Here is a 14,043-nt window from a genome sequence, read left to right on the forward strand (position 1 = left end):
ACTTCAGTCAGTGAGGGAAAATCTTCAATAAAATCTTACAAAATAAATCATCCATTTAAAGTTTCATACTTACATGTAGGAAAATCTGAAGTCAATAGCAGATTTATTGTTAGAAAGTACTCCACTTATATGCCATGACATTTCTTTTATGACAGTATACCAGACAACCATCTTCAAGAGGACTATGAGAGCAGAACATGAGGGCAGTTTAGGTCCTGGTGGAACATGTCTGAGGCACACTGCTCTAAGAAAATACACGTTCACAAGATGACATTTTGAATGTTTTCATAACCCATTCACACTGAAGGAGCATTCAGTAAGAACAGTGTGGCAGGGCTGCTCAGGGTACAAATCTCATTTCAGTGCTTCCTTGTGGGACCAGCCCAGTTTTGTTATGCTCCCCACCTCCCACTGCTCTATCCGAGCACAGGAGAAGCAGCTCGGGGCTGAGGCTTGGCTCACTGGTAAAGGACAAAAGGCACATCCCAGCCTGGGTAAGTCCATCTGGAAAATAGCTAGAATACGACCAGAGATAAGTAGGTTAAATGACCAGAACACCATTAGAGCATATGATCCTTAATTACTACTTCCAGAACACTTTGATGTCCTCAGGGAGGGAGCATATAAAGTTCAAAATGAGTACTTAATAAGTGAGATTTTCAAAAGCATTTAAATAGCAAAGGAGTTCCAGAGACCGCTAAGTTCCATGGGGAGCTTTGAAATTCCCCCTCAAGATAATAATTGTATGTCCCACTATTTGTTAAAAAGCCTTTCTTCTCCAGTGACAGCGTGTATTACTTATACACATTCTGTAGTCCTGTTTTTGTTCTCTGACTAACTGAAAGCATAGCCTCAGTGTATCTCTCTGTGTGTTGTGCAATAGTAGATTTGGAATTTGCATTTTTTAGATTACCAGACAATAAAAAAAAATAGAGATTGCATAGATATGCACCACCCTTCATTAAAGGCAGCGATATTCTCTCCCACCCAGCCCTGCCCAACCAACACAATATTGCACATATGCCTCCAGACAATGAGACTACCACACCTTTTGTCTCTAATTAAAATTATTAAGTCAAGAAGGAAAGAAATGCATTTTAGTCTGTGCTTGTTAGCCAAATGTCTCGATAAAACTGAACATGTTCTGCTGCTGCCCACCATCTGCTCTTATAAATACTTATTAAAAACACTGAATAGGAAAATAAATTTGTCATCACTGACTTTCAGGGATTTACACCAACTCTACCCTCAGCTTTGTCTCTAGTGCAGAATAATAAACATCCATGGAACATGATACATTTTTTTCCCATTAAAAATATTTTGCATTTCACAAATTTCCGTAGGAGAGATTCCAAACAAATATGCGTGTGAAGAGTGCATAGAAGAATGAGGCCATCTTTAAGAGGATGGTAATTTAATGGGGTAATCTTGCTTTTCCTCTCTTGACCCATTCCTTACATATTCTCAATCTTTGCAGTGCTGAAGAAGTCAGATACTGCAGAAGTGCTACAACTCCCTGCCTTTCATGAAGAGGTAACTATTCAGGGGGCTCAGCCTTTGAGGCATCAAAAAAAAAATTTATTAATGTTCCTTCACTACTGGAAATTCAAATATCTTGCATTAATGAGTTAAAAAATAAATAAAAAGTCAGACTTAACCATAGCACCCAGTCCAATCATGATTCTTCATCTATTGCAAATGATAGAATGAAGAAATCCCAGCTGATGCAATGCAGCCATCGATAAATAGGGGTTAGCAAGAACGTCAGTGCTGTTTCTCTTACAGGCTCCCTGTTGAACTTTAGGCCTAATCATCATTCCCAGGCTCTCCTCAAGCTATTTTAATTAACTTGCCTTCAGTGACTTCTGTAGAAGCAGATAAAACATTATAGGTACAATGCTATGGCCAGGTGCAACATTAAAGCCCGCAGTATTTGGAAAATGAGGGAAAAGGGGACTTTCCTGAGAACAGTGCTCATCTCTAGAACCGTCATTCAATGCCTGAAAGACAGGTAAGCATCGTACTGTTTGCAGGAAAAAATGCAAGCTCTGTTTCCGGAGTAATTGTAGTTAATTCTTATTTTTTCTGACAACTCTTCTCCCTTCTCACAGATAGCCCTCCCAGTCAAGATGCAGTTCCCAGGACAGAAGTGCCTTTACAAAAGAGATGAAGGAATGGTACCAGATATCAACATTATCACATTCAGAAAGGGCTCATGGGTACAGGTACTAAATTCCCTGAGGCTCTACTTCAGGTGGGACAGAGATCATGGTTTTTTTGACAATTTTTGGTAAGATAAAAGCTGAGCCAGGGCTGTAGAAGTAAATGCTGCTCAGCTGATATCAAACCAGCTGTGGGCACCTTGATACTAATCCCATCAAAGACCAGCAGTGTTCAGGTGGTTCAAGGCTGAGGCTGGGTTGGGACTGCTGTAGTACTGTAAGTAGCAGTCATGTCTCCTCCTCAGGCCAGTGTTCTGCAGCCTGCCACAGGGGGAAGGAAGAACAAGGAGAGAGCTGAAACTTATTCATACCAACTGGAAGGGAGCATGGTTGTTCTGAACTGCAGAGGCACAAGGCAGTCAAAAAGAACAGCAGCATGTCTTGAAACAATAATGTGCATTATTATTACATATGCAATATGCAATAAATTGATTCTAGCATACAGCATGAACAAAGAGTGCCTTTTCCACCATTTGCAAATTCTCTCTAGAAACTGTTAGCAGAAAGCAGTTGCTTTCCACTGCAATTCCTAGTACTATCCATTTCAGGTTAGACTGGAAATATTGTGTAAGAGGCTGTTGACTCGTTAACAAACCCAGCTCTTTCAGGCTTCTGACTCCTTCACATTTAAATCCACAAAATGTCTCAGCGTGTACTGATGCAGAGGTGACTGAGGATGTTATCTTATAAAAGACATTACACTGGCTTCAAAATTCAGAAATGAAACTTTGCATCATCACCAAGGCTATTTCTAGGCCAGCAAAAGTGAGAAGAAAGAGGAAAAAGTGAAGATGAAAGCAGGCAGTAGATTGCAGCTGAGATTTCTGGTTTTAGTCCATGCATTTGGTTGGTATTCGGGTTTTTTTTCCCCATCCTCCCTTGTTTTCAGTACATACTATAGTTAACGCTTTAAGCTAGCCAAAACTTTCTGAAGGCAATGGGGAGGACTTACACTGGTTGCAAATATGCACTGGGTATATATGGTCTTTTATAAATAGAAAAACATGAGATGTTCCAGATCTAACAATATACTTCAGTAGCTTCACTCTATGTCTTGTTACTGTAGTATATTGGAGTCTCAGATTGTGTTTGGAGTAAATAGTTTCTGACTAAAAATCTCAACAAGTATACATACAAATTTGTTTCAAAATTCTGAAAAGAAACAAACTGCTGTCCTCTTCTAAAATCTCTGAAGTTTTGGAGTTCTTGCAGATTTCCATCCCAAAACCACAGAGCGAGAAGCTGGAAGTGCAGGAAGAAACATGGAAGGAGATTGACATCTGTTTTCCGTTCCCCTCCCTGAAGCAGGTAGCACTTTTTCATGTTAATTTCTAATTTAAAGATCAATTCATAGTTCTTTTATGTATCTATGCATATACAAACGCAAAGATAGTTATAAATATGCAAATGTTTGCAAGTACGTATGCATGAATATATATATATTCACACATCGGTATGGAGGAATATACAAAATGTACACAGCACAGTTTGGGCCAGAGAAGTGCTATGGTACACAACTGCACAAGCTTCTAACAGAACTGCAAAATTGGGATCGACGTGAGCAGATCAAGAACTGTTCTGATCCATTTTTCTTGTTGGGATTAGAAATTGTCAGTTGGGCTCATGGATATTTTAAATAAAGATTTCTTTATCCTATTTTAGAAAAAGAGTAAATCTAATTATTGGGTGGACATTTTTCTGATTCAACTCCACCAAATGTTATAAAACTATTATTTACTCAACTTCCATCAGACAATAACAGGAGGAAAAGTAGTGCTAAAAGATTTTTTTTTTCTCTAGTTGCTTTTGTTTTAAACTTCTCTCTTCCTGCCTTACTTTGTTATTCTGTATCTTCTCAAAGTTCCCATATCTTTGGAAGGATTACAATGGGAACAGGAGGAGTTTTAAGTAATGGCAGAATAATTTCTGTTAATTCAGTTTTCCTTTTAGCCACTTAAATTGTTTACAAGGTGACAAAATGATTGATTAGAAAAAGTTAAAGAAGAATGACAGACAAATATGTGTATTTGCTTGTTGCAGAAGGGAAGAAAACGCTCAGCCTTCTGGCAGTTTTTTCTTCCAGCTACTGAAGAAGATAATTAAAAAGGAAAATTAAAAAAAAAAAAAATAAAAATCACAAGTTGAAGTTATATATCCCAAGTGGTTCCTTTTAGAGTTCTTTATTTATTTACAGGTTTTCATCATTTCTACCTTTGAGTGCAGAGATTTATTTTTTAATTTTATCTTTTAAATGAGCATAAATAAATGCAAATGACTAATCAGTGACAAGAGTTCAGCTTGGAACAGCTTTGGTGCTTTGCCCTCCCAGCTTTCTGTACTGACTTTCTCTGGACAGTTCTTCTTCCTGCTCCAGGTCTAGCTCAACAGCATACCAAGCTCTTTCACCGTTAGAGTGCGGAGGAAACAAGGATCAATTTCCTTTAATGCACCTGCCTGTAATTCCTGGCAGCGCAGCAGCTGTTCCTGAGCAGCTGTGGTACCTCTGCTGTGGAGGAAAGAACCTTGGAGAGAAGGGCAGGGCACATTTCCTGGCTGAAGTCAAAGGCACAGGGTGAGTGCCTGCATTAAGGAAATTTGGGGAGAATGCACTCAATGAAAAGCAAATAGAGCTTGGTAGTAGAAATATTTTGGGAGAAAGTGAGAAGAAGTGATGCTGAGCCTCTAATGAGGTCAGATCACTGTTCAGGTCTTGAATTGAATGTTTAGGAGGAGGTCTTATGTCTAAGGTCTCAACTGTAAAAGCTCTTGTCCTATAGCAAGGTATGAAGTAAAGCTGTGGTGTCCCATCCATGTTTAGCACTGGTTAATTAATGAGTATCATCAAGAGCAGAAAAGCAAAACCTGGATTTGTCAGTGCTGAAGACTGTAGATTTGCAACTTGCTGAAATGATAGACAAGAGAAAGCAAAAAATGTTTTAAGAGTCGGGCACTGGCAATTTTCTGCCACTCTAGGGAAACAATGCTGGAATGACGGCCTCTCTCGTCTTCCACCAGGTGCTGGCCAACACCGAGATACCAAACTAGAGGCTGGTGTACCCAGCAGATCTGATGTCCCTAAGAGATTGTACAGGTCCAAGCAGCAGCTCAAAGCACCATGAAGTCAAATGTAACATTAAAAATGCATTCAGCATGATAAGTCAGGTAAGAGCATTTGTAATTGTGTGTTTTATTGATGTTGGGTTGGGTTTCTTTGAGTTCTGGCTCAAGAAAAATGTAGCACTGGAGACTGCGTCTTTAAGTGCTGAATCATCTCAGACAGAGTCTGAAGAGCAGATTACTGCTAAGTGCTTGCATATATTGTCAGCTGGACCAGCTATAGGCAGGCTTGCTATCATGAAGACTGCAGTGTCTTGCTTTCACTACCAGTTTGTTTGTAATTTTCAGCTGTGCTAATATAAGGGAATTTGGGCCTGATTATTTCTACATTGCAGATAATCTTTGTAAATTTCACTGTGATTTTTTTTATCACATGCATCTAATTTTTCAAAGTGTCAGAAACTGGCAATAGAGAACATTTGGGAGTGAGCCTTGGCAGATTCAGCTGGCAGAGAATTGGCATTTAACCTTGAAGAAAAGCATAGGAGAGGATCTGGTTGAACACTCTGTAGGAGGTGAAGTCCTGCTGAGATGCAGGACAGCAGCAGAGTTGTGAGACATGCTGGCTTCTATATGGGGCTCCACACTGTGTGCCTGGAGCAGGAGGGAGGCCGCTATCTTGCTACGCTCACGCTCTCGAGTTCTTCCTCTCATGAGCAGCTCCAGTGTCTATAGGGGAAACATTTGCTTTAGCCCACCATTTTTCTCCTCAAATTTTCTTCTGGCTTCCAGCTTCTTTTAAGGGATGAAGTGTAGGAGATAACATGGAGAAGGCAATGCAACTGTCCTAGTCACAGGAATGGATAAAAATGAATTATTTTAAATGGCAAAAGACAATGAGTTTAATGAAAATTGACTTTTAGCTCAAATGCAGCAGTGTATAAATGTGTGAGCTTGACAAATCCAGCATGGCCAAACCCAGCCCTGGGTGCTACAGGCAATCCTTGAGAGACTTTAGCTGCTTCTGTGCAGCACTGCTTCTGTGTCTGCAAAGAGTAGGCATTGTTTGCTGGGTCTCATTAGCTCAGACTCAGTAAAGAACTTTCTGGACCTGCTCCAGCCCCACACAAAGCCACCTCCTGAGACCATGGTCCATTTATCAAAGAAGGTGGTAACTCATTTAGAGGCAGTTAAGATGACTGGTCCCATTTACACCATGTTTTTTGAGGAATCTCTGCATAAATCACAGAAAGACAGCATCCAGTACATCTGTCAAATCTTTCCTCAGCAGGAGAAACTCCTTTTCCACAATGCAGCCTGTGCGTTCCCTCTGTAATCTTTATAGAGAGAACCACTCACACAGCTGGTGTACAGCTGCTACCTATAAAAAAAACACATATCTCAGTGCAAACAAAACAGTAAATTGTTTAGTTGTATAAAGTGACAACGTAATAAACAGCTTCTCCATTCCTGTGTTTTCATTCCTGAGTATCTGCTTATATTCGGGAACATTTATGGTGTTCAGGATGATTTATAACTGTTTGAAATACCTGCTTTAAGGTTTATGTTTTTCTCAAGGAAAGAGCAGCAGCTTGTTATTCTCTGTATGACTCTTTGCTTGGATGATGCTGCAGGTTTAAACAGGAATTAGGAAAACTGCATGGGAACACTGAATGTATAGATGGAAGTGATACAGTGGGATATTATTTAATTAGCCTACCAGAGAGCCAAATCCCACCAAGACTTGCAGGGCTATCTCTCTATTTCTGAGTAGATACAAGGACAAACATTTTCATACTGAGGGTGGTCAAGCACTGGAATTGGAAAGGATGTGGTGTCTCCATTTCTGTAGTTAGCCAAGATTTGTGCTGATGTGTCAGTGGGCAACCTGCTGTATGTAGCTCTACTTTGAGCGAGAGGTTGGAATGAATGCATCCACAAGTTTCTCCTGATCTACATTAGCAAATGTTTCTATGAAACCCAGTCCCTCTCTGTAGCCTGGGGTGCTCACTAAGGCACACAGCTAGGGATACTCATTTATTTTGAATCCATTTCCAATAAATTTATCCTGAAGAAAAGTCCTGCAACCATTTCCTAGGAAAAGAAAAATCAAGGATTGCAGTTTCTTTTAAAACTTATGGCTATGGTAATGCACCTCCCCAGGTCCTATGTGTCCCCGCTGGCTAAAGCTCTTGCCCAGGAAATAGCTATCCTTAGTGCCATCCTTAACCTGAGAAGTTAAGACACGTGTATTCTTCTCATAAAGGGAATTTTTACATCTATATTCTGTGGACTGTCTTGCAAGGAGTCAGAGGCAGGAATGGCCATGGAGCACCTGTACTTTGCCCCTTTTCTAGCATTGCTGCAGTCGCTTTGTCCCTGCTCACTCTCCTTCTGGCCCCTTGAGCAATGTATAATTTATTCCACCAGGGCTCATCTTCAACAAGCTCTGAGTTTCTTACCCTCCCACAGCTGTCCTGCTCATTAGGCTGCTTGCTTGGGAAACATCAGCTTGAGCTTCTCCAGGGTGAGGAAGGCCTAATATTGAGGTTTCACTGGGCAGGAACCCTAACTGCCTCACCATTAACAAAAAAAAAAAAAACATGGCAGCACCATCCTCATTACCTCCTCCATCATAACCAAGACATAATTTCAAAGAGCTTGGCCTCTGTGGAGCATTGAGGGCATCTGAACATGATCCGTGGGTGTTAGGTGTGCTCTGGGAACAGCAGTGGGCTGGGCTGCAAGGGAGCAGGGCCTGGAGCTGCTAGCTTCCCACATAATAAATACTCAGACATCTAATACAAGCTGCAGTGTATGCCTGTAAACTCAGGAAGCTGCATTAAGTTTCCTGAGTATTTATGATGGGCAGCATTTCTCTGCACATGTGTCTTCTTCTGGCTACCATAGAACACATGGGCACAGGTGTATAATGTGTTTTGTAACTGCCCACGACCACTGGCAGGTCAGTGAGCTTCCCTGGGGATTTGACAAGGGCTCTGATCTGCTTCTTCCCTTGTTTGCAAGCAGGTATGAGCAGAGAGCTTTCCTCACTCCTCCAGTGTCAGCGCTTAGTCTTGAAAAGTGCCCCTGAGAGTGAGGTGCTCACAAGCCTTCCTGTAACACAACCCTTCTCGCAGGCATAACTCAGGAATTACATGTGTGTAAATTTGGTCTCAGTCTTTATTCTGTTGTAAAGCATTTTTCTGCTTCAAAACAATTCCATCCAGGTGTCCTGAATAACACAGCACACAGAGCAGGAGATTGGGCATGCAACCCGAGAACATATTTTTCGCTTAAGGTGCTTAGCAAAATCCTGATTATTGGAAGTATATATATGCTGAATTCATCATATGATACAATGAAGTCTCTGCCATGCCTATCTCTTACTCCTAACTTATGTCAAAATACACTAATATTCTCCCTTTAATCCTTATACATTTTCCATTAAGGCCAACGGAAGCTTTTCCATTGATTTAACTCCATAAAATGCCTTCTGAAATACCCACACATGGCTATTATAGCTGCTTTATAGCTAACTACAATATATGGTTTATATGTTCATTTTATGTAGTATTACAGTAATAACCAGATACTTATATAGTGTAGTTAACTATAATATAGATAAATAGCAGTTATAGCTCATTTTAGCAGGAAAAAGAATATTAACTTTTTACTGGAATGATTTAGCATTTGCTGGTGAGTTCCCTGGAATGATTTAAGAGCACTGCCTGTCTGCTGTGCTCAGAAATCGAGTGCAAGCTGAGAAACTGACTGAATAGCACGGAAGTTAAAGCATAGGTCTAAATTGGTTTGCAAATCTTTTGGCCAGTCTTGAACAGGAAGCAAAAGAGTCAACTGCATTTGGCTAATCCCATAGCTGATTCAATGCTAAGGCACATTTGTGTGTGCTGTACAGAGAGATCTCTGGAGCACATCCATTTTGTCCGCTGCACCAGAACAGAATCCATCCATGTGTGGCAATGTTGGTCTAATCTATTCTTACAGACCTCCAGTGCAGATTTGCACCGTAGCCTGCCTGGAGCTTATCCCCTGAGTAGGGTCGGTTGGTTTCATATATAACGTAAATCTTTTTGAAAATTAGACTCTACCCTTCCCAGTGAACATGTTGAACACTTAATTACTCACTTATCTCTTTAAAACAACCTTTAAGTAGTACCAACATTTTTCCATTTCACAACACAGGATGCTGATTTACACTAGCTGAGCAGCTGGTCTACAGTTTTAGGAGACCCATTCTACTGGCCCCGGACGCATTGGGATACTGGTGGTGGAAATCAAGATTTATGCTTTTATGTTCAAGTGTTTCATGATTCTAATGCACTTATATTTGATAGCAACAATAAGTAAGTGTGAGTTTACAGCTGTGATGGTGAACTGTAGAAACCAACTGTCTGAGAATGGTAGGCAGCAAGATGGGTTTTGCACTCACAGAAAAAGCTGTTTCTTACAGATGCCTGATGCAGTACTTTCATGTAAGTGGTCCATTTGTAGAAAATTCTTACATCCATGACTAGTTTGGCACGACAAGTGACTAGACTATAACGCATTGAAAACAAAACAATTTCCACTAATAACAGCTTGGAAATGTGTTCCTGGGAATCCTGTTCACAGGGAAAGCAACACAGCAGCAACTGATTTATTCTTAATGACTTGGAGATTTATCTTGAACTCATTACCTGAAATAACTCAGAACCAGATGGCCTAGATATGCAGCTGAAAGTTGTGTGACCAAGATTAGGCTCTGCCACACCTTATGGCTACTGCATAAGATGTGATGATAATATCTCTGGATGTTGTAGGGAAGGGAAAGATGGGAGAAACTATGAGGAGAGTGAAAGTACAAATCAGCAAAAAATAGCATCAGCGTAAGATCCTTCTGATGTACTCAAAACACAGTAACAAACTGTGCTGCTCTCTTCTGGACTGGTACAGCTTATTCTGAAGGTCAGTGAACATAAGGCACAAAATAGGCTGAAAAAGAAGCTCCAGATGAAAGGAGAATGTGTCTCAGGGATAGGACCATGTAAACAAGAGAATGGAACTCAGATTGGAATAAAATGAAACCCTGGAGAATCATAGAAACATAAAACGGTTTACGTTGGAGGGGACCCGAAAGGTCATCTAGTTCCAAGCCCCCCTGCCATGGGCAGTGTTGCCAGCCATCAGATCAGGCTTCCCAGGGCCCCATCCAACCTGGTCTTCAATGCCTCCAGAGATGGAGCATCCACAACTTCTCTGGGCAACCTGTTCCAGTGCCTCACCACCATTTGAGTGAAGAATTTCTTCCAAACATCTAACTTAAACCTCCCTTCTTTCAGTTTAAATTCATTCCCCCTTGTTCTATCACTGTCTACTGGCATAACAAGTTGATCCCAATCCTGCCTGTTAGCTCCTTTCAAGTACTGGGAGATTGCAATGAGGTCTTCCCAGAGCCTTCTGTTCTCCAATCTAAACAACCCCAATTCTCTCAACCTTTCTTCATAAGAGAGGTGCTCCAGTCCATCTTCACGGCCCTTCTCTGAACTCCATCCAACATTTCCACATCCTTCCTGTACTGGGAGCCCCAGGACTGGATGCAGAACTCCAGATGGGATCTCATGCGGGCAGTGCAGAGGAGGACAGTCACCTTCCTCTCCCTGCTGGCTGCCCTTCTTTTGATGAAGTCCAGGATACTGTTGGCAATAATAAATAAATGTAATGCTGACAGTTACCAGAGATACCACCTCATTAGCTGCACTGAGCTCCTGAAGCTTATACCATACAAAGCTTTCAGGATTCACAAGTGAAGAATCTCTCTGTCTGAGTCCATCAGACCATTTGTGACCCTGCCTCATGCCATCCCGGTTGTTACAAGCTCACCGTGGCGCACAGCAAATAGAACCACACTCTTTGGAGAATGTGCCCAGTGTGGGAAGAGGTGGTGTCCACCTTCTGTACCCAGTACTGTCTCAGGATAGGAGCGCTTTGTGCTACCATCTTCTTAAGTGGCAGTGCTTTTAAGGAGCACAGCTACCAGTTCCCTAGAAAATGCATTTTCGTGTGCCTAGTGACTGGTGCCCCAGTCTGTAAGAGTAACCAAGGGTTGGTTTATACCCTGGTGAAATGGGGAGAGACATGGAGCACAAAGATGAGTCCCTCTTCCATAGCACTTCTGATATAGGTTATAACAAAACACAACAGGCAAATAAGGCAACCATGAGGCAAGGGTGGAAGTGATAAAATGACATGACAGTGACCCAAATACATCATCAAATAATAAGCCTTTCTAGGCACTGTTACATGGGACTGCTTTTGAGGCAACAATAACAGCAAAGGGGAAAAGGTATGGAGTAATTAGGAGGGAGCAGTTTTATGAACTTTAACTGAGAGTTTGCCACTATTTCCAGTGTCAAGAAGCTCACTGAAAAAGAAGCCAACAGAGAAACAGTGTAAGGAAGCCTTAGCTTCTGGTCTGGTGGTAACCTAGGAGAGTTAAATGGAAAGAGGTTTCTTTTGGGCCACTTGGGCAGATCACTTACCCTAGGAATCAGTGAGTGAGAAGAATAATCAGTATAGTAGGTGTGCTTGCTAAGCATTACAGGAAAAACAACGTTTTGCTTAGGCATAGACATAAATTAACATATAGAAGAAAGATTTGAAAATAGACAACAATTACTTGATTTTTCTCTGAATCAGATCTACCAGGAGACGACAGGAAATTGTCCCCCATATCAGAGTTCTGCCCTGTTTTATGAACAGTCAATGCTTCTTCGTGTGATAACAGTATTTCTTAGACAACAAACAGGGTTATAGTGAGTACTCAGGCTGCCAGCACCATACAGAAACTCAAAGACAAGTGCTGAAGAAGTAAATAAAGAACAAAGAAACCTTTGACACACTCCATGGCCTAGGAGTAATGGAAGAACAAAATAACAAAGCAAAGGATAAAGGCAAAGAGGAAGGGAAATGTATTTGATGATTATCAGGCTGATAACCAGAGATTTTGTTAAAAGGGTTGAGCCAGAGTTGAAGCACACATTAGGAAGAAGGCAAAGCAAAGGGATTAATTAATGAGATGTCGTCTCAGGATGGAAATACGTGCCACTGAGAGTGAGTGGGAGAAGAGGAGAGCCGGAAGGCAAGGCAAGGAGGTGCAAGGTGATGGCAGGTGTGATGTACATCACAACAATAAGCAGTAGGAAGAACAGACAGAGAGAGGATATGAAGGGAACTGATAAAAGCAAGGACAACATGACAGCTAAAGGGAAAGGAACCATTAGTTTTTGTTCAGCTTGCTTCCTGTGTAGAGGCTATTACAGGATTTTACCTTCTGTGTTTTTCATGTATTTGTTTGCTCAATTTCTGAAGTGTCTTCACAGATAGCAGCTTTAGTTAACCTTACCTAACACTGCCCTCTGTGCTGCCAATATTGAGGGCCCTCAGTAAATGGACTGGCAAAGATTTCTGATGGCTCTATGTATCTGGGTGAGGTAGTGAAGAAGTGCTGTTAGAGAAGAGAAAGCACAGATGGTGTGGGAACTGCTGAAACGCAATCATATTTTAGTGGTTTAACTATGTTACTTCTCCTGGTACTAAAAGCCCTCTGATATGTCAGATTTACAAAGGACTACAAACAAAAGGCTGTAGCCAAAAGGTTGTTTCCTGAGCTGGTGCAGAAAAGAAGAATTGTAAAATGCTAATTCATAGCCTTTGCCATTATAATTGTGTAAATCACATTCCCAATCTCGTCAGATCCCCTCTCTCCCTGTCCCAGGCCTCTGGCTTCCACATCTCCTGCAGTGGGGCCCTGTGACTCTCCCAAGCTCAGGTTTCCTGTGGTCAGCCAGGATTACCTCATGGTCCTGAGTCATCTCCATTTCTTCTGACTCCGGGAGCAGAGCAGTATCCATCAGCAAGCAGCCTTGCAAGAGCAGAGCCTGATTTGCTTAGAACAAAGACAGGACAGAGAAAATGGACCCACAACAGAAGAGATACTTATTAGAGTCAGCCTGCATGCCCCCCACCAAGGCTATGCTGGCTCTCCTCCAGGCTCCCTCAGCAGAGCCTCTCCCTGCATCATCCTCTGCCCAGTGGCAGCTCCTGACAATTGCCTGTTCCCTCCTAGGAATAGAATTTTTGAGTGTCTAACCTAGCAAAATAGAGCCTGAAGCTTTTCACTCGAGCAGAATATAGGATGCTCAAAGGAATCAGCTTTTCAGTGCCTGCCAGGATACTCTTGTCTTAAAAGTCACTGTACAGACTGACATGCTTTGTTCTTCCCACAGTCCTACTTAATTATAGCAATGCTGGCTAGCCAGGAAGTGTTCTCTTACACTTCCAGAAGTCAAGCAGATTAGCTTAATTTCCATGGGTGCATACATTTATATTGCTGAGAACATGCTGAAGACCAACCTAGCACTGAGCTGATCTGGCAAGTCCACACAGCACAGCAAAGTACCGTGTAGATATGCCAAGTGGGACTTGAGAAGCAGAATAATCCTGTTCAGCTGGCACAGCACTCAGGGCTATATTGCTTCTGTTTCAGTGCTGGCTTGCAAAGAGTCTCTGTACCACATGTCCGTTTCCCAGCTATTTAGGCTGTGGGAGTAAACTGAGCAGCACCAGCCTAGATGTCTTTGTGCACACCCTAAGTTGCAGATCAGATTCTTAGATTATTACATAGCTACTCTGCTCTACCACAACCTCTGTCTTTTAATCAGTGAGAAAATGTCCTTCAGAACCATCCACTTTACCTCCATCT

At 41.7% G+C, this 14,043-nt stretch overlaps 1 long non-coding RNA gene across 3 annotated transcripts in view; it reads left to right on the top strand.

The window, feature by feature from the left end:
* The first annotated feature begins 1,539 nt into the window (after positions 1-1,539).
* LOC122157314 overlaps positions 1,540-14,043 on the top strand; it is a 32,273-nt gene continuing 19,769 nt past the window's right edge. Inside the window, exons 1-5 of one of the 3 annotated variants that reach the window (XR_006167841.1) lie at positions 1,540-2,011; positions 2,112-2,225; positions 3,418-3,530; positions 4,579-4,794; positions 5,238-5,384. This is a non-coding gene — a long non-coding RNA (uncharacterized LOC122157314). Of the gene's footprint in view, positions 2,226-3,417; positions 3,531-4,578; positions 4,795-5,237; positions 5,385-14,043 lie in introns of all 3 variants that reach the window. The other 2 variants (XR_006167839.1, XR_006167840.1) reach the window with 2 other exon arrangements.

Source organism: Centrocercus urophasianus, unplaced genomic scaffold (assembly GCF_019232065.1).
Source record: "Centrocercus urophasianus isolate 14NV4802_14NV808 unplaced genomic scaffold, USGS_Curo_1.0 seq_13, whole genome shotgun sequence".
Taxonomy (NCBI): domain Eukaryota; kingdom Metazoa; phylum Chordata; class Aves; order Galliformes; family Phasianidae; genus Centrocercus; species Centrocercus urophasianus.